The following is a 27,378-nucleotide window of genomic DNA, read 5'->3' as shown; positions in this document are numbered from 1 at the left end:
ACAACTGCGAGCACTTGCTATTTGTTCAGTCCTTCGACTTTCAAAGCCTCAACAACCCACAGAAGGTGTTCATAGGGATCAATGCCTGCCCCTAACTTGTTCTTTCCACTCGCCTCAGCTTGGTCGAAGGTTTGGGTCGCTACATCGGAGCGGAGTCCTGTTGTTATCGACATGTCATTGCCCAAATTTGGGATGGCTTTAGGTTGGCCAATTTCAATCACAATTCGTCCCAGGAGTGGAGAGTCTTTCGGTGTGAAATTTTTGGCATGTGATGTGGTAGATAGCGGAGCCGATAGTCCAAAGGCTAGATCAACCACAGTTCTCTGAAGATCACCGATCATTCTCATCAGTTCAAAAGTAGTGGGCTCACGGGTTTGAAATGATTGGGGTTCCAAGACTAGATGTGTGGTAGGCGCCCCAGATGAGTGTTGTATTTTAGCGTTGGTCTCACCCTGCATGGCGATTCCCTGGTTTAACGCTGCTGCCATGACCACAATTTCTTCTAAACTCTGCGTCATCATGAGTCTGCTGAATTGAACAGAGGTGATATGACTGGTGACTAACGGATCAGATGGACCGGTGAGCCTTGACTGGCCTTTCTCTGCCTTGCCTCAGCGAAGGAAAACACTGGCTACTCTGAACTGAATCTCTGACCTGACAAAGTCTATCAGGACAAGTCCGGTGTACTTAGAGGATATCGGAGGCCTCTGAAGCTATGGTTCCAAGACCACCCCTAGCAAAAGAGAAAACAGGCAGCATCTCTGCCTAATTTCACTAGAACAAATACGAGCATAGCTGAATGACTGTGCTCTCTACTGAATTCTGCTCAAAATTCTGCCTGTAAACTGATACCCTCAGGTAAAACTGATCTTTCACATACTGATGCCCTCAGGCCCTGATACCTAGACTTGCAAATTGATACATGCATTCCTGTAGAGGCATACTCTAAAAGAACATAGCAAGTAAATGAGAGCCAAAACACCCCTATGTTGAGGTAGGGTTTCCCTGTCCTATTTTGTCAGGAGCTAGGGTTTCACTACGCACACAGCGATTTCAAACAACCTACAACCGGATAAGCAACCTGTCCTAGTTTGGAATAGTCACTATGGATTCCGATATGCACTAGGGCGAATGGTCAAAAAGGGTGCCCCGGTAAAAATCAGGTTTTGTGTTCCCGTCGTGGTAGAGCCCGCAACCGGTCAGCCTTATGGCACGCTTCTCAAAGCAAGCCTTCGGCAAACCGTTCCAGAATAGCATACGGCAAACACGGTGTCCTACGCGCACCAATGCAAATGCAATGCAAAGAAACACATAAGTGTAGTCAAAACAAGATATCATGAGTTCGAGTTAAGTTCTCCAAATCCCCAGCAGAGTCGCCAGAAACTGTAGACGTGCCCCGAGAACTCCCCGGGCTCCGCGCCTGTGAGGGCGCGAATTCCGTCTTGTTCTCTAGCTACTACAGTTCGGACTCGTGTCACGGTTCTGAATCTAATCTCACAATGTGCGATGTGAGACCGATAAATCACCAAAGAGTCCAAATCCGACAAATCGTTTAGGAAAATTGATTTTTATAAAGAAGTGCCAAACATGGACTGCTTTGTCAGATACAGAGTCGCCACCTAAATATTTTATTTTGGGGGAATTTAGGAAACCCTGACTCGTGCCCAAGGCCACGTGTCTGGCACCACAAAAGTTGCCTCGGCTTGGGAACTTGGGTATGAGAGGGGAAGGTCATGCAATGAGCACCCCCGCTCGCTCGATCAAAGATCAGCCTATACTAAGCATGATATGTTATTTTTGAAAACACATGTGTTCTTATTCCGGTTATTAACTTAGAATTACTAAGTGATGCGCACAACATACAAGTATAGACAAGATCGCCTAAATCGGAACAAAACATTGCCGGTTCGTTTGTTTGAAAATGGTTTGAAATTTGCTACTCGCAAGTAGGCTAAATCGCAGATTTCAATGAATTGTTCCAATTCAAGCAATCCAACCTTCACCCACAGGCATTCAAGCAGTTAATCACTTAAGCGGTTAGCCTCAAGGCAAGCATGCTTTCATGGAAACATTAACACACGTGCAGTATGCTAAAGCGTAAACACTCACAATGTACTCTGAGCCAAAACAGAGAACTAGTTAGAAATCATGCATGATCCTAGTTCATGTTAAGATGGCTAATGCAACACATGCAATAATGCAACTTAAATGGGCTCGGCTATTCTAAGCTGTCATGTGAACGCGACAATTCGATACATGTATTCATCTTGGATTTGAAATACGATGCAGTTAGCATGATGCGCCGAGCCCAATGCATGCAAGGCAGATGAATGAATGCACGTATGCAAGCATAAGGTATGCTAATCGAAATATACTCTAAAACTAACCATCGTAAGGGGTTAAGTAAAAGAGAGAAAGAAATGGGGGTTGGAAGACATGCATCACACACACACACACACACGCTTATTACAATAATACGCCCTCTCGCAGGCGGGTCCGAATAAAAAGCTAACTAGCTAATCTAGGCTAATTAAACTAATTATTACATCACAAATTAAATAACTAGCTACAACTAATTATTACAACACAAATTGAATAGCTAATGCATTAACTAATTAAGTACATGACCAAAGCCTAAACTAGCTAAGCAAATTAGCTAAGTAAAGTGATAAATCAATGTCCTCAGAGGGAGAAGAATGCACGCATGCTTGGTCGCCTCGTTCAGAAATCCGTCGCGATGCCCCGATTTGCCTTTATTTGCAACTGTTCTCAGAACCTTGCACCAAGCTCCAGAAAGCTTCTAACACACCTTGAGGACCTGTGAGAGGGCTACCGACCAGTTGTTGGTGTTTCTAGCCACTGGCCGACCACCTATCTTTGTTGCAGACCAGAAAAAGTGGTTGACCAGCTAGTTTTTCTGGCTGGCCGACCAGTTGTTGCTGCACTTCTCCAGTTTGCTGCAACAGAGAGCAAAAAAGAGCATGGCAATGTATTTGCAACATATGTATGCACAACCACCCTCCCTATCATTTCATAAGCTCAAGGGAGTGTGGTTTTCGACCCTCGGGCCACCAATCGCGCATCTCGATGCGTGATGGCCGAGAACCCAAATTGCACTATTCAATGTAAAATGAATGCACAAGTAAACACATAAAGCCTAAAACTCTATCATGTTAGATCAAGAGCATTAGCGACCGAGAATTGAGACACGTTTCATCACTTCAAGTATGAAACGTCCCTCGTTTCTCGTATTCGGATTAACACTTAATCCAGACGAAATGCAACAAATAACATGGCATACACAATTCAATGTGACATCATGCATGTAAACATGCAATACAATAAAACAAGCATGCAAACAACATGCGAGGGACAAGCATGCAAACATACAATGCAATGTAACATAGCATACTCAATGCTAATGGCTGCATACTCAATGCAATGTGACAAAATAGCATACACAAGGCAAACAACAACATAACATGCACAATGCGATGTAACATGGCATATTCAATGCTCAATGGACTTAAACCAAATATGGACAGACCTTAGCCATGCTCAAATCAGTGGCCATAATGCTAAAATAAAGGCATGAAATGCAAAACAAAGCATGCACCTATATTGGCCCATCAAGTAGGCCTAGGAGCACAACCCTCAAGAGTGGAGTGATAAATATGGAAGTGTAACAACACCAAGTGTACTGAAATTAAGTAAGAAATGATGCCAAATCATTCAAACAACACAAGTAAAGCATACTAGAGTCCTTAAGGCATAAAGCTAATAAAGAGGACTACAAAGGGGTCATGCAATACATGGAACAAATGATTGAACCAATCATGAACAGAGCTTAATTAGGCCTAAACAAATACCAAAACATGCTGAGATGGGAGCTCAAGGGCCTGGGCAAGATGGCATACACATTGGTCCATAAACAAGGCAACAATGCATAACACTCAAAGGCACTTAAAGAGTGAATGAAGTGGGAACATGGCAATGCTACATGCTCTGAAATAACATATTAAATGATGCCAAATCATGTACACAACACAAAAGAAGCATGCTATGGTACCCAAAGCTTGAAGCTAGCATAGGCATTTGTACTACAACTATGCAAAACATGAAGCATATGGCAAGGGCAACCCAAAGCAGTCCTAGAACATGTCAAAATGATACTAAAACATGTATGAAAGGAAGCCAAAATATGCTAGCATGAAGGGCATGAAGCATTGGAATATGCAAGGCAACTAAGGTGGATTACACTACACCTATCAAGACCAAGCATGAGATGACTTAACCAACAAAAACAGAGTTATATCATGGCAAAATAACCCCAAGTACACATTGAAATGATAGCTCGCAGGCTTAGGCATGAAGGCATAAACAATGATTCATGTTTAAGGCATAAAGGACCAACCCTCCAACGCATTGAATAAGTGACAAATGTGAGTGCATGAGCATGAAACATGGACTAAAATCACATAACAAATGATGCCAAATCATTCAAAATGGGCAAGCAATGCATGCTAGTAGACTTGATACACAAAGCTAACAAGCTAAAATGCATTATAGCTATACAAAGCATGGCATGCATGACCAAAACAACACAAATCAGAGCTTAAGCATGCTAAAACATGGACAAAAGCTTCTATGAGTTAAGCCAAAATCATGCTAGAATGACATATTAAAGCATGATATACATTAGGCTAGTTCATGGAATTGCACTACAAGTACATGGAGCATGCAAGGGGCCATCAAACCCACCCAAAATAGAGTCATGGCATGCTAAAACAACACCAAAAACCTACTGAAATGGAGTCAACATAAGCTAGAAAGACATGTTACTTCATGAAGCATACAAGACTAGTTTATGAAATTTACACTACAAGTGTATAAGGCATGCATGGAATGACCAAACCAAGTCAAAATAAATCTGAGGCATGATGAAATAACCCCAAATACATACTAAGAACAAGCAAACACAAGCTTAATAAACATGCTCAAACATGAGGCATATGAAGCAAGTATTCAAAATACAAGGATAGGGGATGACCCTCTCTTATTTGGGACCCCAAAACCACCTCTCCACCACTGAAAATTCTCTGGATTTCAGTGGTGAGAAGGCCATGCAAAGGCGAGAACAAGAGCCAAAAGGGATGGCTCAAAACAAGGCCTAACAAGGCCTAAGAGGGGGTAGACCACCCCCAAAACAAAAGTGACCTTAAACAAACATTTTAAGGACCAAAAATCAGAAATTTTTTCAGTTAAGAGTTAATCTTAAATCATCATGCAAATAGGTATAAAAGCTTAAGAAAAACGAGGGGTTAAAGTGTGAGTTGACTCACCCTTATAGAACCTCTTCAAGGCTGCAACTCTAGTAGCTTTCTTGGATCAAAACCAGTCCAAAAGCACCAAAAACAACCTCAAGAAGCCTCAGCAACAAAAGGATGGTGTTTGAGTGTGTGTTTGTGTGTTAAAGTGTAGTAAGACTACACTTTTAAGGCACAAAATGAAGAACAAGAGAAAGATAGCTACAAGTATGTATGTATAACTCTCAAGCCTCAAGAACTGAACCTGGAGGAAGAGGGGGGAGGTTCTCTCTTATAGAGAACCAAACTCAAGCTTGTTGGACAAGCTTAGGGTCCAAGGCCATCCCTCCATACTGTAGACACCCCATTTTTGACCGACCTTAAGACTCAGACGTCACCAATTGAGCGCTTGGTGATGTTGCATAATGTGCTCGTTCAGAAGTTTCAGAGTCGCGGCCGTAAGCCCTACCTCCGGACTTCCGAACCCTTTTCTGTGCCTTGTCTCGGTTTGCGAACCAGACTCGGTTTTCTCTGTTTCTTTTCCTGAAGGGAGGGAGAGGTCTCGTAGACCATTTCTCAATGTCCGTAGGCTACATTTGGTGGCCGTAGGCCATTTTGCCCATTTCGGAGTCCGGTTCCCGGTTTTCGGAGCCGTCAGGCCGTGTGCCTCGGTTCGGGACCGCCTAACCACCTCCTTTTGCTCTGATTTTTGGCATACATCTTATTTTCTCCCTTTTAAGGGACACTGGGGGCTGAGAAACCCACTTCGAGGTCGAATACAATTTTCGGTGCTTAACAGCCCATTTCCGGGACCCCGAACTGCGTGTTTTGGCTCCGGAACATTCGTTTTGCAACGGTTTTCGCTCATTTTTGGCAGGTACCTCTGTTTTATCCCGAGGAAGGTCACTGAAGGGTGGGAGGCCAGCAATTGTTGCAGCAACCAGTTATCTCTCCTCCCGAGCCTCCCGGCGCCCGTTTTTTCGCACTTCCGGGCTAATGTTGAATACCTTAGGGGTAGTGTTGCCAACTTTCAACCACATATCTATGATCTACACATCTGGGAGGCCCCTAAAAGTTCATGGCCGGCCATTAAGGTCACCTGACCCTTTTGACCCCTTTCTTCCGGGCTAATGTTGAACCTCTTGGACCTTTTTTCTTGAACTTTGAACCACATATCTGTGATGTACACACCTGAGAGGCCCCTAAAAGTTCATGGCCGGCCAGTAAGTCAACTTGACCCTTTTGACCCCCTCTTTCCGAGCCATTGTTGAACCCCTTGGGCCCACTTTCTTGGAATTTCAATTACATGGTTGTGTTGTACACACATAGGGCTACCTCCCCAATACCTGGCCGGCCAGAAAAGCTGGTTGACCCTTTTGACCCCTAGCCGGCCGGCTAGGGGGTGTGGCCGGCCGGCCACCTCCAGCCAAAGTGAGCGGCCGGCCGTGCTCTCCTCACTGTACCCTTTCCAGCTGTGGGGCAATATCCCCCAGATATTTTCTGTATCCGGGGGATATTTTGGGAGAGAGGGTTCCTCTCCAACTCACCCCCCTTTTACACCCCTTTCTTGACCTTATAACCAGCTGAGGGTCTTCTTCATGAGGGTGAGAAAAATTCTTCTCCAAGGACAAACCCTAAACTCCATTGTCTTCTTCTTCAATTCTTCAAAAAACCCTAAGTCTATAATCTTCATTCCTTCTACACCACCAAGCTCCACCACCACCATCTCATTTCCAGCAGCTAGGAGGGATTCTTGAAGGCTAAAGAAGCTGCAAATCAACCCAAGAAGTAACAAAAGCTTGGATCTTCAAGGGTAAGTTACACTTTGATCCTTTTGACCCTTTCCTTTGATCTATTTCTAAGCCTCATTTCTTTTTGGTTTCAAGCTTCGGCCCTAACTGAAAAGGGCCATATTTTGAGCTCATCTTCACTTCTCATTAAGGGCTCAACCCTGTTTGAGCCCTCCATAATATACTTGCTTCATTGACCATGTTGTATGTCATGATTTTGCATGCTATTTTTGACCCATGAGAAATTTATTTTCGAGCATGTTATAAACTGATATGAGGCATATTTTGAGCCCCTCTTCAACATTGGAGAAGGGCTCAACATTGTTTGGTGTCTCCATGTGTCACTTGTAGTTATATCCCTTATTTGGCCCCGTTTTTGCATAAATTGGTAGCCCTCTTTGCTTCTGTTTTTGGACCTTGGTCCGAACTGAAAGTGGTCTTATTTTGGCCTATACTTCATGTTTAATTCACACTTTTTTTCTGTTTGGTGATTATTTGGTACACTTCATGTTTTAGTACCTTTTGAGCCTTATTTTGCATCACATTTTTAGCATATTTGTATACTGATTTGAGGTCTGCCATATACTTTAAATATTCATATTTTTGGTCCCTCTTCAATGTTGTAGAAGGAAATTTTTCAGTTTGGGTTTTTCTTATACCACTTGCTTTATTACCCTTCTTTTGGCCCCTATTCTTGCATGCTATTTTTCCCCTACCTATACTTGCTGTTTGGCCATGTTTATAACTGTGAAAGTGCATCTTTTGGGACTGTCTAACTTCTGTCTTTGCATTGCATGTCCATATTGTGCATATTTAGCATAGCTATAGGCCATTTCGGGTGCCTAATGTCGCATTTCGGGACATTTCCTTGCATTTCATGTCATTTCGCTTCATTTCGGGACTGTTTTCCCCCATATTTTGTTGCTGAAATTCCATTAGCATGCTTGCATATCATTTTTGTCATATTTCATTGCATTTTATCATTGCCTCGGTTTGCGTGGCCGTGTGCACGCATTTCGAGGCACTCCTTTTTTATCCGACAGCATCCTATGTGAGTGTGGCTGAGGCTCACTCATGTCGGTATAAGCCCATTTGTCATTTCCATGCCATTTCATTGTATTTTATCATTACCTCAGTTTGCGTGCCCGTGTGCACGCATTTCGAGGCACTTCATTTTCTGCAATCGGCATCTTATGTGAGTGTGGCTGAGGCTCTCTCATGTTAGTATAGGTCCATGTTGCATTTTCCATGTCATTCGCATTGCTTTTGCATTGCCTCGGTTTGTGTGCCCGCGTGCACGCATTTCGAGGCACTTCATTTTTATCCGATCGGTATCCCATGTGAGTGTGGCTGAGGCTCACTCATGTTGGTATAAGCCCATTTGTCATTTCCATATCATTTCATCATATTCTGTCATTGCCTCGGTTTGCGTGCTCGCGTGCACGTATTTCGAGACACATAGCATTGCCTCGGTTTGCGTGTCCGTGTGCATGCATTTCGAGGCATCTCATTTTCATAGCATTTACCATTGCCTCGGTTTGCGTGCCCGTGTGCACGCATTTCGAGGCATCTCGTTTTCATTGCACCTATCATCGCCTCGGTTTGCGTGCCCGCGTGCACGTATTTCGAGACACCTATCATCGTCTCGGTTTGCGTGCCCGCGTGCGCGTATTTCGAGACACCTATCATCACCTCGGTTTGCGTGCCCGCGTGTACGTATTTCGAGACGCATATCATCGCCTCGGTTTGCGTGCCCGCGTGCACATATTTCGAGGCACCTCATTTTCAGTGCATTCTGTCATTTTCTCGGTTTGCGTGCCCGTGTGCACGCATTTCGAGACATCTCATTTTCATAGCGTTGTGTATGTTTGGATTGCATCTTAGTTGCATTTCATCCATATCATGCATATTGCATCGTGTCCGGAATAGGAGTTAGCCCGGGCACGGGAAACGAGGTACATTTCGTACTCCGAGTGACGGGATGTGTCTCAATTCCCCCAGTCACCGACACTCCGGATTATCCATGATGGAGTTAGGTTTTAGCTGTAGTTTCATGTGCATTCATCCTATATTGAGTTGTGCATTTCGACTCCTCGGCCATCATGCCTCGGTATGCGTGATTGGTGGCACGAGGGTCGAGACATGCATATATCTGTGCAAATACATTGCTATGCCCCTCTCCTGCTCTCTGTTGCAGCAAAATCAAGAATCAGCATTTTTTTGGGGCTTGGCACGCATTTCAAGAACAGATGTAAACAGAGGCTAATTGGGGCATTCCGGTGGATTTCCGCGCAAGACAACCCGGACATGCATCATCCACAGAAGCAAGACAGTCCCTGGCTTGCACGCCAGTTTATTTGCTTTCTAGTTAATTCATTAATTAATTAGAATTCTGTAATATTTTGGACTGTAATATTCTTTTATTTTGGGGACTGTAATATTTGGACTGTATTATTTATTCGGACCCTCCGAGTGAGGGCACAACTGTAATAAGTGTGCGTGAGTGTGATGTATGTCTTCCAACCCCACGTCTTTCTCCCTTCTATTTATCCGCTTACGATGGTTAGATTAGGGCATATTTAAATTGGCATACAGTATGACAGCATGTTTGCATTCATTCATCTGTATTGCATGCACCGGGCTCGGCGCATCATACTAACTGCATTGTACTTTCAATTTCAAAGTTGAATACATGTTAGTTGTAGCATTTCATATGCCATCTTAGAATAGCCGAGCCTACTATAGTTGCATTTTGCATGTGTTGCATTAAGCATTTTTGTATACTTAGGATCATGCATGATTTCTAATGTAGTTTCTGTTTTTGGCTTGGAGTACTCGGTAAGCTTTATGCTTTAGCATCCTTGCATGCGTGTGAGTGAATGCCATGATAGCATGCTTACCATGAGGCTATGTGCTTATCTGATATATCTGCCTGAATGCCTGTGGGTGAAGGTTGGGTTATCTGAATTGGAATGAATCATCAAAATGTTTCAAGCCTACCTGCGGGTAGCAAACCATTTTCAAAAACAAGCATGAAATGTTTTGTTCCAATTCGGGCGACCCGGTCTATACTTATATGCTGTGCGCATCACATAGTAACCTAGGCTAATAACCGGTATAAGAACTCACAATGTTTTCAAAAATTGATATCATGGTTAGTAGAGGTCGGTCTATGACCGGGCGAGCGGGGATGCTCACGAAGTGACCTTCCCCAATCGTACCCAAGTTCCCGAGCCGAGGCAACTTTGGTGATGACGGACACGTGGCCTTTTGGCACCGAGTCAGGGTTTCCTAAATTTCCCAAAATAAAATATTTAGGTGGCGACTCTGTATCTGGCAAAGCAGTCCATGTTTGGCACTTCTTTCAAAAATCTGTTTTTCTCAAAAACGATTTGCCGGATTTGGACTCTTTGGTTCAGACTTAGAACCGTGACTACGAAAGTCGAGTCCGAGCTGTAGCGAGGTCCCCCGCGGGCTTGTTACACATACACGTGTATGGAGATGGCTTTAGTGCCTTCCGGCTGTGCCAGCTGGATGAAATATCTCCAAAAAGGTGACAAAAGCCATACTCCATACACGTGTATGGTGGTCGGCCGGCTAGTTGAAGTGGTCGGCCATGGTGGGAGAAGGTCCAAAGCATGAAAACAATATAGTGGTGTGGTGGCCGACTAGAAAAGATGGCCCAAAGACCAAGGAGACCAGTTGGCTGACCAGAAAACTGGCTGGCGGGAAAAAAAGTGGTCTCCAAGGGGAAGAACTGGTCTCCCACCCTTGTACCACCTTCCAAACAAGGAAAACAAGGTTTGCACAAAAAACAAACCAAAAAGAATGAAAGACGAAAGTTCGGGAGGCAAAGCGCGTAGCCGAAAGCCCCGAAAACTAGTCTACGAGCACCAAAAGTGGTTTACGACCACAAAAGTGGTCTCCTGGACCACAGTGTCCCTCTAGGCAGAGGCAATAAGGTGTGGTTCAAAAACCACGCCAAGCAGAGAACGTTAAGGGGTCCCGAGCCATGGCGCGCGGTCAAAAGCTCCGAAAATCGAAAACTGCTCTCCAAACGAGAAAAGTGGACTTCGACCACGAAAAGTGGTTTACGACCACAAAGAGGTTGTCTAACATACCACTCCCTCCCTCTAGGGAAGAGAAACATGGTTCGGTCTGAAAACCGAGCCAAAACACAAAGAGTTCAGAGGCCCAGAGGCAAGGCTCTCAGCCAAAACTCCGAAACCTTGAAACGAGCACGACCTGCACAATCACCGAGCGCTCAATTGATGACATCTGAGTCTTAAGGTCGGTAAAAAATGGGGTGTCTACACGATTTCAAGATTGATAAAAGATCATGTAAAAGACATCTTGCAGCACATATCAAATGTGTCTGGGCTTGAGTAAATACAACAAATAAAACAGAAGATAACAAATTACAATTTACTAACTTACATTACATTAACAACTATTAAATCCCTTCTTTGTCATCTTGTAGGGCTTTAATCTGGACAAGTGAGTTGAATCTCAATACCTTCAAAGACATTGGAAACCTAATAAAGCAAAAAGAAATTGCCGACAATGTAAGCCTTTCATCAAAATTTCTCTACAATGTTCCATTAGCCTTTATAAACCAATATTACAATTATAAATGATATTTTTCAGGTCATTGATGGCTATGGAGAGATCCTTTTTGCTGACCAAATCAGAGAAAGACAACAACCAACTTCATTTTTTTTTCACATCCATGAGCTTAGTATGTTATTACACTTTTATTTGATTTTCTCTGGAATTTACTTACTACTTTCTCTTGTTAAGATATTTCTTAAAGCCAGTTGTGTCACTAGTCTAATTTTCTCTGGCTAGTTGTGTACATTTAAAATTTCTCTGTCTTTATATTTCTTAAATTCCTATCATTTCAACTTTCTCATAACATAACCATTTTTTGATTTTCTCTGACCACAGAATTTCATCAAGATGACGGAAAATCAAACTTTCCGAGTCTCATTAGTTGACAAGCATATTGAAACAGCATGAAGGAACTACAGGTTCCTCCATTTCCCAATAAATACTGGGGGTAATGAGAAGTCAACACATGGAAATCACTGGTTAATCCTCGACAAACAAGACAATTTATGGAGGTTCTACAACTCACTAAGGCCAATGAGGGATGATGCAAAAGACAAATATGTCAAAGATGCAAAACAATTGGTAACGAGTGAAAATTTCTCGGCTCCATAATGTTTATGTGATGATAATTTTCAAAGAATCTCATTGATTTGTCTGTAAATTTCTCTGTTATTTAAAAATTATTTTTTTGCAGCAAGATTATGTGGAGAATTTTTTGAAAGCTTGCCTTGAAAGAGAGACTCAATCACAACCCTCTTTCAAATTGATAAACTCAGAAAACACAAATTACAACTTTGAGTATGTCAACAATGCTCCACAACAAGACAGTGATTCGTAAGTTTCATACAACATCTATAAATAAGATAATCTGATTTGAATGTTTCTTAAAACTAACCATACCTATAATTTGTATGCAGACTGAATTGTGGCCTCTTTGTATGCTCTATAATGAAACAATATAGGAAGCATGAACCTATTAGCTCCAAATTGTCCACACAAGACATAAGGTTGATGAGGGCAGAAATCAAAGAGAGATTTGTGACCGAAGTTGGCCGGTCATGGACTGAACCAATTAAAATACCTCCAGAAGAAGAACCAGAAGTGTAATAGTGAAACTAGTGAAAGGAAGACAACGTACACAATATAATTAGGATTAACCATTCAATTTTTTTTTCATACATTGAAGGAATGGTGATGCTTGACATATATGTATATATCCTTTTTTGACTAATATAAATTTCATTTTTTTTTATTTTGACTAATGTAAATTTCATACCTATCAATGGTTAAATATATATATATTTTTTATTGTGATTGTCAACACAATCCACACAGGAAAAATTGTCTCATTTTTTTTATTTTCTCTGCTATTGAAAAATTTCATTGGATGAATTTGAAGCTTCAAAACACAATGCCCAGATAATTTTCTCTGCTAGTGTAAAATTTCTCCAGATGAAATTGACGGATTCGAATGGTGACAGAAAATGGAATTTCTGAGTTGTGCATTTCTCTGGGTTGAGTAATTTGGAGAGGGGGAATTTCTCTGATTTCAGTGAATTTCTCTTGGTTGGTGAGGAAAATTTATCTAGCTTTCAGAAAAATTTATGAATTGAAGTGAGTCTATAGAAATTCTTCCCTGGTCTAGAGAAATTCGCAACTTAGAGAAATTTCAAAAGAGCTTAATTCTCAACTCAGTGCAATAATTTTGTGTATGCTCTGTCTGGTGTGCACATTTCTTAATGTGAGTCCAGAAAAATTCTTCCCTGGTAAGAATTTCTCCGTGAAGTCCAGAGAAATTCTCTAGATTTCTCTAGTTTAAACTTAGAGAAATTTCAACAAACACAATACACACTGTAATTTTCAATGCTAGTGGCAAATTTCTCTGGATAAATTGGACCTCACAAAATACAATGCACATGTCAACAAACATATTGGAACAAGCATATATTAGTATATATCAACAAACACAATGCACACTTTAACTGCTATTGAAAAATTTCTCTGGATGAATTTGATTGATATTATTATATGCACTGTCTAAAAAATACATTTCACAAAACAAAATACACAAAGTAATCATCAAATGTAATATTCAATCAGTAAAATGTATTATCCTCAACTATTTAACAAAGTTTCCTTGCATGTCCTCTTATTATGCCGACCAATACTCTCACAACGACTACACTTAATCACCCTTTTAAACTCTCCAGTAGAAGCAATTATGTTCTTCTTTGGCCTCCCAGCTGGTCTCTTACTCAATGGAGGTAAAATCATAGCATCATCAATGCTACACACAGGTTTTTCAACAGTTGGAACTGGGCCAATCGAAAACGAGTACGGTTGATGATACATATCAGCATGAAAAAATGGTTCAACAAAAGAATTCAAATGCTTTCCACTCCTAAAAATTGTAGCAAAAGCATGTTGACATGGATACCCATTTATTTCCCATTTTTGACATGAACAAGTTCTCAACCCAAGATCAACCATAACCGAAGGAAAACAATGCACTTCAAAGACATTATCAGATGATAAACTCACATTCCATGTCCTCCCATCCAAGAAAGACTTCTCCAATACACTATCCATACGAGGACAGAGAATTTTATTCCATTTACTAGAGAGCAGCCTCCTATCAGACCTCATATTCATGATTTGCAACCGTATCATGTCCACCAAATTTGTTATTGGCAAGTGCCGAGCTTCTCGTATCCATGAATTGAATGACTCAGCAACATTTGAATACATCTCACCATAACGTTTCCCCTCAAAATATGCATCACTTCAATTTTCATATGGTAAACTTCTCAAGAAAACACTCACAACGTCTCCTCCCTCACTTTTCAATTCATTTAACTTGAAATGAAATGATGCCTTTGTTGGCTCATATGCACATTCTGAAAACTTGGACACAATTGTCTCCCTAACCAAATTTGTGTTTCCATATGACAACTTATCCCTCAAATTTCTCTTTAGATGTTCAAGACAAAATCCATGAAAGCAGTTAGGGAAAAACCTAGCAATTCCTTCCACAATACTGCAATGTCGATCTGATATGAAACTTATCACCCTCTCTGATCTCAATACTTCACATAAATGTTCAAGGAACCAACATCAATTGTCTTTATTCTCAACATCAACAACAGCAAAAGCTATAGAAAAAAAACCTACAAAACAAATAGGAACAAGCATAATAGATATAGACATGCACAGAAAATTAGAACAATAAAAAACTAGAGAAATTTGACACTGCCAACATCCAGAGAAAATTCACACAACGGCAACCTCCAGACAAAATTCAATTTGTGCCCAACTCCAGAGAAAATTCACACATTGGCAACATCTAGAGAAAATTGACTTGGTAACCAACTACAGAGAAAATTCACACAATCAGAATATCCAGACAAAATTCACTTAGTGACAATATCCAGAGAAAATTCACTTAATGACCAACTACAGATAAAATTCACACAATGACAATATCCAGAGAAAATTCACACACTAACCAAAATCCAGAGAAAATTTTCACAGTGGCCACAACCAGAGAAAATCCACAGAGTGGCCAAAACCAGAGAAAATTCAAAGTGTCAGAGAAAAATCACATTCACTCAATTCCTACATGTATAGAAAATTCACATACTTAGATAAAATTAGACATATTTACAATTACCTTCATTCCCATCTTTCCCCGTCACAGCAAGTATAACTCCTTTGTATCTTTCTTTCAAAAATGTTCCATCAAGAAAAAGCAATGACCAACAATATTTGAAACAAGCAATGCATGCATGAAAAGCCACAAACACTCTTTTGAAACGCTTGTTATCTTCAAAATCTAACTCAAAATGGCTACCTAGATCGTTTTTCAATGCCTCATCAAAATACCACCGTAATTGATCGAATGACAAACAAGAATCTCCATATGTACTATATTTTGCTTTTTCAACCCCCAACCAACCACAGTTATAACTGATTGACACCCCATACTTGTCTTTCATTTCTTTGACAACATCCACTGGACGAGTTAAAGGTTTTGCACTTACCTCTTCAAGTATCAGCCCAGAAACTAAGCTGGAAGTCATCCTAGTATGTTTACTAGTACGAACCGCCACACCATACGTATGTTCATTGTTCAAAGTTCTTATGTAAAAGAACCCATTTGTTTTTTCAACTGAAGCATGTACACGCCACATACATCCCCTTAATTCCTTATATGCACATTTTGTCGTAACCCTCAGCTTGTCATTTTTAACATACGTAAACTGAAAGCCAACCTCAATAGCATACTTGCATAAAATGGTACAGAACTCAACCACACCACCCTCAAACTTTTGTCCAACACTCATAATATTATTTTGCCAACCAGCTGACAATAACATCTTTTCTTGGTAGGAACAAAACTTAGAAAGTGAATTCCTTTTAATATCCACCAGCCTATCACATTCACCATCCACAACATCTACCCAATTAGACCCCACTTCATCATCTTGATCAAAAGTACTACATCTAGTAATTGAATCATTAACTATATCAACACCACGTGCACAAACAACCCTCAACATATTCAGAAAATCAATATCATTTCGGACCATACAATTCGGATGGCCCACAATAGAATATGAAATACATATCATCTCAGGTTGCAAATTCTCCCATGTTTTACACAAAATGCCAACCAATTCCTCAAAATTCAATTCGCATGAAACATTAATGACAATAGTATCATTCCCATATTTGCACAGCAACAACACTGAACTGTCCATTAAAACTGAAAGAAAAAAACAAGAAAAATAATTTGTTCAACATAAAAACACTTCACAAGAACAACATAAAAATCCAGAGAAATTTCTAATAATTATAATTTTCTCTAGACTCAAATAAAAGTCCAGAGACATTTACAAACTTATATTCACCTTCAAGATAACAAAAACAAAATCACAGAAAAATTAATGAATCCAAAGAAAATCACAGAGAAATTTACTGCTAACTATTAAACAAAATCATAGACAAAACACACACAAAAGATCTATTATAAAATTATAAGCTTCTCTGTGATTTTCACTGAAGTACAAGCTTACAATTTCCTTTGCGTCATTCTGCAATATTACACTCATATCAAAGTCTAGAGAAATTTACAAACTCATATACACCTTCAAGATAACAAAAAAATAGAAAAACAGTGCACTACCCATCTAAACAGAAAGAAAAAACACAAAAAATAACTTTTGCTCAGAGAAACAAAAACTTATATTCATTTTCTACAAACTTATAATTTTCTCTAAACTACAAACTGAAAGTGAATAACAAACTTATAATTTTCTCTCAACTACAAATAAAAGTCCAGAGAAATTTAAGAACTTACATTCACTTTCTAAGATTCTATCTGCATTAGAAACTAATAATATGTCCATATGAACTTATAATTTTCTCTGTCATTTTTGTTGGATTATAATAACAAACTTACAATTTTCTCTGGACTATGCCAACAAAAGTACAGAGAATGAAATTTCTCCGGTTTAAACAAATTTCTCTAGTTTGAAAAAATAGAGAACAAAACTTATCATTGAGCAGCATGTTGATGAAAAACAAAGCACGAAAAATGAACTCTGATCAGCATGTTGATGAAAAACAGAGCATGAAAAATGAACTCTAAACATCAAAATCGACCACACCATCAACACTCTTTGAAATTGATCAAAAAATAGAGAATAAAAAATTAATTCCAAAAATAAAAATAAACTCTATCAAGCTGGCCTCTGTCTAAAATTGATCAATAACAGCAAATGAAAAATCAACTCCAAAAATCATAAACAACTTCACTGAGCTAGCCTCTCTTTTAAATTGATCAAAACTGAAAACAAAAACCTAATGCAAAAATACACTCGAAAAACTAATATGAAATCGGAATCCTTACATAAAATTCAAAACAAAAATAAAAAATTCATGTGGAATCTCTATTGAAACCATACCTGATTCAACTCCACTGAAAAACCTACGCGATCAACACACTATAACACCTACACGATCGTCGTAATCTCTATCGTGAAGTCCACTGCAACACTTGCGAAATCCCTACAAAATCTCCGACAAAATCTCTACTGTGAAATCAGTTTCCAAAATCTCATCGTGAAGTCAGCATTGCCAAAATCCAAACAATCTTATGTTATAACAAGGGTAAATTAGGTATTTTATAACATAAAATAAAGTTGAGGGACCTTAGCCATCATAACATATTATTGTGTACCTCTCCTCCTATTAAAAGTTGGGGAGGGACCTTAGGCCAATTTTCCCTTTAAATTATGGGTAAAATTCTAAATGTTTTTTTTTCAAACATGTAGCACAAGCGATAAAAATAAATAAATATAGGGTAAATTACAAATACACCTTTTGAGATTTTTTTAAAGTACAGATTGTCCCGTGTGATTTGAAAAATTACAAATATCCCATTGTTAGAATTTTTTATTTAACAGAATTAACTAAAAAATGAAATTTATAATTGCTCTCCTATACAATAATAAAATTACCTAAATTATTAATTGAAACATATTTCTAATATCATTAAAAATTATTAATTGGCTTCATGATTTATTAATAAAATGGGTAATTTGTTATGAAATTAAAAACCTCAGGGGGTGAAATGTAATTTTCAAAATCACAAAAGATGATTCGTATTTTAATCAAATCTTAGGAGGTGTTTTTGTAATTTATCCATAAATATAAGTTTCAATATGAAAAGGAAGAGTGCTCGATCCAAAAGTCTAAATCTCAATTTTATTCGTCTAAAAATTTAGGTACAAAATTATTATGTTCATAAGGACATACTTTTACACAATAATTAAATTACCCCTTACCCCGTATACTTAAAACAACGCCTCTTTCTAAATCACAAACATGTTCTGATCACTTCATTGAGCTGGGTTCCATCACGTGGGATTTTCAGCTCGCTTCGTGATTGAGTGAGCTTCGAGGGACTATTACGATGTTAGTGTACCTTACCCCACTAGATTCTACCCTAGGTCTGACTCCGACTTAAAAGCGCTGTTACTGAACCAGTGTGGGAACGAGTTGGACTTGTGCAAACTCATCGACCCAGATCCAAATTTCTCTCAATTTTGATTGTTGTGTTGATTTGCCAGATCTCAACTTTAATGTCCCTTATGTGTCAGATCCGTTTCTACACCAACGATGCCCTTGGGCTCCGGGCCGGTCCTGAGATTTAGAGAACTTAAAGTGAATTTCAAAAATAGAAATTCCTCTTACATTAAAAAAAAAAAAAGTTATGTATAAAACGATAAGTTATAATTTTTTTATTTGTTTATAACTATAAAAAAATTTACTTGCACATATAATCGTTAAAATTATAAACAAAATAATTTAATGAAACAAAATTAGGACAAAAAAATTAGTACAAAATTATTCAATTAAAACTGATAAAGACCTAGGTAAAAAAATTAGGGCCCATATATTGTATGTATTGTTCTTCTTGTGCCAAAACACTTTTTTCTTTTTAATAAATATTTTCATTTTAATAAATATGGGCCAAACTACACTTATAAATAAATATGGGCTAAATCATATATGGACCCAATAAAATATTTTGGGGCCCTTTAAATTGATCCTAAAAAAAAAAAAAAAAAAAACAAAACAAAACAAAACAAAACATTAGGCCTATAACATTTTACTAAATTTGAGGACCTTATTTTTTAGCCAAAATTTTGGGGCCAAAGGCATAGGCCTTGCTAGCCTTAGGCCAGGGCCAGCCTTGCTTGGGCTCAAGATCAACCCACATTCGCCAGAGATAGGAAAGATCAACACCACTAAATGGAGAGAGAATCAACACCACTAAATGGAGAGAGAAAGACTAGTTTAGAAAAATTGACAGATAGACTCCTCTCACTTTACTCTCTCTATCTGTTTGTATGTATGAGAATTTAAATAGATATAGAAAGTAGAGTGAGACACATATCTCTAATCTGTGAGTGCATCCTTTTTTTTTTTTTTTTGGTAATTGTTGTTGATTGTTCTAGTGTTGTTGTTGTTGTTGTTGTTGTTGTTGTTGATGATGATGATGATGATGATGATGATGATGATGATGATGATGATGATGATGATGATGATGATGATGATGAAACAGATAAATTTTTTATTTTTATTTTTGTGTTGAACAGATATGGATGAGAAAGATAAAGAAAAAATAAATATTTGAACAGACAATAAAATATGTTTAAAATTTGAACAGATAAAAAAAATTAAATAGATGAAAAATTGAACAAATAGTTTTAAACAGATAATTGAAAAAATTGAATAGATAATAAAATTTGGATTAGATATTTGAACAGATATGGAAAAAAAAATTAAACAGATGGAAAATAATTTGAACAGATAAAAAAAAGTAAATAGATAAATTAAGGGATAAATTGGAAATAAAATGGCATTTAAAACAAATAAAATGACTTCTCATCGAACTATTTCACAAATGGTGAATCTCTTACCAATAAAAAATATCCACTAGTACCCTCCTTATATAAATAAGGGTAAATTACACTGACACCCCCTTGAGGTTTCTGTTTAATACAGACCACTTTCTCACATTTAAAAAATTACACTTACCCCATTCTCAGATTAAAATAACATATTTGCCCCTTAGTCTTTATAAATATAAAATAATAAAATAATACATATATTTTATTCATGTCATTTCAAGGAAAATAATAATCATCTTCTTTGGTTTAATTCACACAAAAAAAATTGAGTTTTTTTTTTAAAAAAAAAATTGTATTTTTTTTATTATTTTTACTGAATTTTTTTAATATTTTAAGCAATTTTTTATTTTTTTAGATATACCTAATCTAGATAAACTTAAGAAGTATAATATTTTGTGATTTTTTTTAAATTTACCATATATAAAAAAATACAAAAATATAAAAATTCAATGCATTATCTTAGTTTGTTGTATTCAGTGAATTTTTTAAAAAAATTTTGTACAAATTGTATACTTTTTAAATATATATAGATTAAATTAATCTAATCTAGATATAATGGTGGAAATAAAAATGAGAAATTATATCATATATAAAAATTTATACAAAAAAACTATCATAAAAAGGGTAAGATGGTCATTTAAAAAAATTTAAGTCATGACATCAGTAATGTAGGTGGCAATTTGTAACGAGATTGTAAATCTCAGAGGAGAATGTAATTTTTCAAATGTGAAGGAAGATCTGTATTAAATAGAAATTGTAAGGGTGGCAATGTAATTTACCCTATAAATAATTAAAGGTGCAAAGAACACATATCATTGTAAATTACGATTAGTTTAAAACCATCAGTTTAAATGTGAAGGAAGATCTGTATTAAACAGACACCGTAAGGGTGTCAATGCAATTTACCCTATAAATAATTAAAGGTGCTAAGAACACATATCATTGTAGCTATTACCATCAGTTTAAATGTGAAGGAAGATTTGTTTTAAACAAAAATCACAGGGGTGTTAATGTAATTTACCCCATAAATAATTAAAGGTGCAAAGAACACATATCGTTGCAGCTATTACCATCGGGAAATTCTATTTCCACATGCCTAGTTATCTCAGTCCACACACTTAATGTACTATTATTTTAATAACAATTATACTCTAAACTAAAACGACTATAATGGGCATCCACCAAAACCTATAATATTATATGAAAATATTCTATATACACATCTTTTTTCTAAAAAAAAAATCTTAACAAATTGGCTCCCAAGTTCATAGAAACAGATTGGCTCCCAAGTTTCTAATAAACAGAGCATTGGGATTATTTGTTAAGAAGCCAATAACCAATTTTGACAAGAAAATCATTTCGGCAGTCTGAGTTGCAAAATGAGAGCAATTGTGATAAGTAATTTTTTTTTTTTTTTTTTTTTTTTTTTTTTGGGCACATCTTAACTAAAATTTGAATTGAGCTGCAAAAACAGGGAAATTGGGATGGTAAATTCTTGGTTTTCCACACTTCACTAACAACATCGCTTTAAAATTCAAACCAATTACAAATCCAGTGTGCAGCATCAGCACGGTAACAGTTTCGTTTCTAACAAAAAAGCTTCAGCCAAGAGGTCCAAACCCAAGAAGCTGCAAATAATGATCTGACGTTTAAACTATTATTTAACTATCCTATTCGATAAAACAGACATGAAACCACCCCCATCCTTTTTGTTACACTCTTTCTATAAAGCCTCGAGAAAAAGGAAAAAAATAAATAAAAAATAGATCTGGACCAAGATGATATGTTCAATGGAGTTTTTCAGGTTTTCCTTTTGTTCAATAGAGTTTCTCTTCACTGTAAACAGAAGTAGGGAAGACGTTAGGGATGGCAATGGGGTGGATATTAATTTCTCATCTCCATTTCTCTTAAGGGTTGTTTGGGGTGTCCTAAATAAGTGTACTTTTTGTCTTTTTAGACTAAAAGGTTGAGGGAAAAAATATGAATATTTGGGTTAACTTTTTGACTTTTTATGAAAAAATGTGTATTAAAAAATTGTATAAATTAGTGTGTAGAGAAAAATTAGGATTGAGAGTTGTGCAGCCGTAATTTTTGACTTTTGGTGAATAGTGATAATTTTTTAACTTTTTGAGTAACTTTTTGACTTTTTGATTTTTTTGGGAGTTCCCAAACTTAGCCTAAATTTTCCCCATTCCCCATTCTCCATGGTACCACCCTCCCCATTTCCTAATGGGTTTGGATTTTCCCCAATCCACTTTAATCCCCATTTTTATTTTATTTTTATTTTTTATATTTAATGTTAACAACCACTTTTTTTTTTTTTTTTTTTAAAGATTCACAACAAAAACTAAATATACCTTCAATCTTTTTTCTTTCTTTTTTAATATATTTAATGTTAACATTTTTTTTTTATTTTTTTTAAGGTTCACAACAAAAATTAAATATACTTTCAATCTTTTTTCTTTCTTTTTTAATATATTTAATGTTAACAACTTTTTTTTTTTCTTTTTTAGCTAAATATACCTTCAATCTTTTTTCTTTCTTTTTTAATATATTTAATGTTAACAACTTTTTTTTTTTTTTTTTTTTTTTTTTGAATATACCACTATGTCACAATCTCTACTTTCACCTTCAATCACTACCACCACCAAATATACAAAAATATATTTTTAATTTTTTTTTAAGGTTTACAATCTCTCTTGAAATAATTATAAACTGCAAATTGAAATAAACCACTATGTCACAATCTCTCTTGAAATAATTATAAACTGCAAATTGAAAATTACTCAACTGTTCCATTTCCATTTTGCTATGAGTTGGCTCGGTGTTTGAAGGTGATGGATGAGTGTAGAGAGATTGTAGGTAAGTGAAATTTCGTCAATTTCTCTGAGATTATAGGTTAGTGAAATTTTGTGAATTTCTCTGTGTTTTAACTAGGGTTTAATATAAATTTGTTACGTTTGCAAACAACGGAAATTTTGATGAGTTAGTAAAGTGAAATCACTGAAATTTCATTTTGCTGAAAAATCACCGAAAAAAGAATAGACAATAGTCACCAAAAAGTAAAATTTCATTAAATTTGCTTTTAGAATTTTGTATTCAAATTCATCATGAATCTTGTTATATAGATTTTGATGAAACGATTCATTTTTTTTCAAAATATATATATATATATATATATATATAGATCTACATAAAAAAAAGTTGTAAAATTTTGAAATTTTCACAATCTCTACTTTTACCTTCGTTCCATCACCACCACCACCACCAAATATAAAAAAATATATTTATAATTTTTTTTATAAAACATATTTTTCATTAAAAAATATTTTCTATCTAAATAAATGAAGCATAACATTGGGAAACAAGCTGATTTCAATTAAATCTGTTCATAACTAAGAGAAATTCTTTATTTAAAAAAAAATTATTTAGTAAGACTTTGTATCCCCTTTTTTTTCAGCAAATAAATCTTTGTACCCATCCTTTCTAACCAATCACGACTCATGCTTGTTTCGATTCTCTATAATTTCCTTATTTTCAAATACATTCATATATATGTATAGAATAATGCTTGGGACCTCCTTTTGGGGGTCACCCCCTCACCCCCCTTTGCCACGTGGCGGGTGGTGATTGGAGGAGCAGGAAAAAAAAGAAAAAGAAAAAGAAAATGTAACCAATGGGAGAGAGAGGGGGTCAAAGGGGGTGGGGGGAAAAGGAGGGATGAATCATTGTTGATACATATATATATGTTGTATGAATTGTGTGATAACATAAAACAAATAGAATCATACTCGTTAATTGAAATTTCAAAACAAGCAAACCATTCTGAAAATTACAATACATAACAAAATAAAATAACATAGAAAAGCAAACCGAAACCTGCACTACACAATGTCCTTAATTTTTTTAAATAAATTTAAAAAATTCGAGATATGCATAAACTTTGACAAGAATAATGTGACAATGTTAATTAATGTGTATTTGATTTTATTGTTGAGCCAAATAAAATAAAATAAGATTGAATGTATATTTAACTTTGATTGTGAATCTTAAAAAAAAAATGATTGTGAACCTTAAAAAAAAATTTAAAAAAAAACAAAAGAAAAAAGATTGAATGTATATTTAGTTTTAGTTGTGAATCTTAAAAAAAAAAATGGTTGTGAACATTAAAAAAAATTAAAAAAAAAAACAAAAGAAAAAAGATTGAATGTATTTTAGTTTTGGTTGTGAATCTTAAAAAAAAAAAATGGTTGTGAACATTAAAAAAAAAAAACAAAAGAAAAAAGATTGAATGTATATTTAGTTTTGATTGTGAATCTTAAAAAAAAAAAAAAGTGGTTGTGAACTTTAAAAAAAAAAAAAAAGAGATTGAATGTATATTTAGCTTTGGTTGTGAATCTTAAAAATTAAAAAAAAAAAATGGTTGTGAACCTAAAAAATAAAAAAATAATAATAAAAAAGATTTGATGTATATTTAGTTTTGGTTGTGGATCTTAAAAAAAAAAATGGTTGTGAACCTAAAAAATAAAAAATAATAATAAAAAAAAAGATTGAAGGTATATTTAGCTTTGGTTGTGGATCTTAAAAAAAAAAAAAGTTGTTTGTGAACCTGAATAAATAAATAAATAAATAAAAGAAAAAAGATTGAATGTATATTTAGTTTTGGTTGTGAATCTTAAAAAAAAAAAAAAAAAAACATATGGGGAAATTAGTGGGTACCCATCCCCAACCCATCTCTTGTGGATATTTAAAGAATATCACTTACCCTACCCAATGGATAAGAAAAAAAGGGAAAAACTCATGTATTTGAGTTGGGTCTCCATGGATACTCACAGGGTAAGTTATCCATTGTCATCCCTAGAAGACGTTGCTCTTTAACTTTGAATAGATGTGTGTGGAAAAAACATTAATGTGTGGAAAGAGGATTGAGGTGGTGCGTGTATAATATATGAGTTAAAGGTATTACTGGTATAATTAGTGTGTGGAATGAGAACATAAAATAATAATCAAACTACTAAGTGCTTGTTTGGTGCAGCTTAAAAGCTGCTTATTTCAGTTTTCAGCTTAATTTAAGCTATTTTGATGTGTTTGGTTTAGCTTAACAATGCAGTTTATAACTTTTTGTAAATCAGAAATTAGCTTATTCTTTGAGTGGGACAGGAGATGCTTAATTTATAAGTCAGAAATCAACTTATGTTCATAGTTATAAGGTATAAACTGTTAAGGTATAAGTTATAAGCACTTTCCCACAATTCTACCAAACAGGACCTAAGTGTGTGCACTGAAATACTATGCGCGCTGAGATTATTATATGTGCGAACATAGAATTTCCCAATACCATCAGTTCAGAATAACTTCTAAGCGGTCTCGAACCATGCCCAAAATTTACAAGGCAATTTACTGTTCCGTGTTTTTTCGTTCTGTTCCGTTCTGTCCGCCGCTTGTAAACATCTATTTTGAATTTACTTTTTTCAACCTAATTTAAAAGGGGGAATTACATCTCCCTAAGAGAATTTTTTTAATTTTTTTTTGATTTTTTATATACAAATATGAAGTGACTTTTCACTTGAACTCTATCACAAATTACTTGCAACTCACATTTTTGCAATTTTTTTTTATCTGTCCCACTATTTTAAAATTCCTCCATTTAAAAACTGAGGCCACTAGTTTATAAACAAAAGTGTTTACCGAACAAGTTTATTTAGTAGTTTTTATTTTTTTTTAAATATAAACAAAAAACTGTAAACGAAATAGTTACAAAAAAAACTTTTTGATTTGTTTTTAATTTAAACCATCTTATTTCGTTAAATAAAAATGACTGAACTATGGTATTTTAATAATTAAACTTTACAAGAAAAATAGTATTGTAGACATTTTATGTTCAAATACATTGAGTTTAAAAATATCAATTTTTCTATTGGTTTTATTGAATAGAAATAAACTCATGGTTTATGTTGAAACAAATCAAATGATTAAGATTTAAATTTACAAAATTAAAAGCTCGTAATTTTATTTTGTTATAAAGGCCAATTTTTTTTTTTTTAATTTTTTCCCCTCCCCTCTTCTTTTTTATTTATTTTTAAATTTTTTTTATAAAGAAAAATAAACGTTTAGAGAGTGCAAATTTCAAGGATTTTGTTGGGGAAAAAATATTAGAAAAGAAAGAGGGGATAGAAAAGATTTAGAGGTTGTACGCGCAATTGGTTTGGGTAAACGCAATTGGTTTGGATAAAGATAATCAATTTATAACTTTCATATTTTGTTAACCCACAAATCAAAAGGATAAACCAATTATTAATAGTTAAACAGTATTTTATTAGATAATCCACTAGATCCACCATATAGCCCTGCATGGATCTTTATTTTGATTTCCATATAGACTAAGCGACCAAAAACCAAAAGTCTCAAAATCGGAGCCGTCACTTGGTTTTAGAATATCGACTCAAACCCTTAAGAAACTAGTTTGTCCTAACTAAAGAACTTGGTTTGAAGAGATTGGGTACGAGATGAGAAGGTTTTACGCATTCATCTATTGGAAAAAAATGGTTTTTTAGTGATTTTAATGTGAAATTAAAGTAAGTTTCAACCATTGGTTGAGGTAGGATTAAATGCGTTTAGATTCTTTGTAACAAGGTCTTTACACTACAAAAAGAATGACAAAAAACTATTAAGAATTGAATGAGAAATTATCTCATAAAGTTGACCTCATAAATGAGGTATAAGTACCAATCCCACATTATGAGAAGGGCATGAGCCCTTTGGGACATCCAAATTTTCCGAAGGAATGGAGTTATGAATGCTTCAAGGATAGGCTTGGTCTAAGTTGGTTATGAAAAAATTGCCACACGCGCATGCGTTGCTTACCCAGACCGGGCTGGGTCCGGGTCCATGATCCGTGGTTCGTGGATTTTGGGCTTGAGGCTTGTTGGAATGGGTTAGGTTTGGGCTAGGCCGGATTAGTGGTCCACCAACTTAAACTTTTTAGACCAAGTCTACTGCAGATATACACATTTGTGTATACAAAATATATATTTGATATAATTATCCCATCAATTTTAGTCCATTACTCTAGCAGTTTTGCAAGAGTAATGGTCATTAGTTGCCAGCCTTCATGGTCATTAATGGCTAGCCTTCATGGCTGGAGGTTTCTCCTCTCCCCCCATGGTGTATAAAAGGAGACCCATCTCCCTT

This window comes from Camellia sinensis, chromosome 9 (assembly GCF_055761805.1).
Source record: "Camellia sinensis isolate YWXY chromosome 9, ASM5576180v1, whole genome shotgun sequence".
NCBI classification, from domain to species: domain Eukaryota; kingdom Viridiplantae; phylum Streptophyta; class Magnoliopsida; order Ericales; family Theaceae; genus Camellia; species Camellia sinensis.
Note: the sequence above shows the minus strand (reverse complement) of the source record.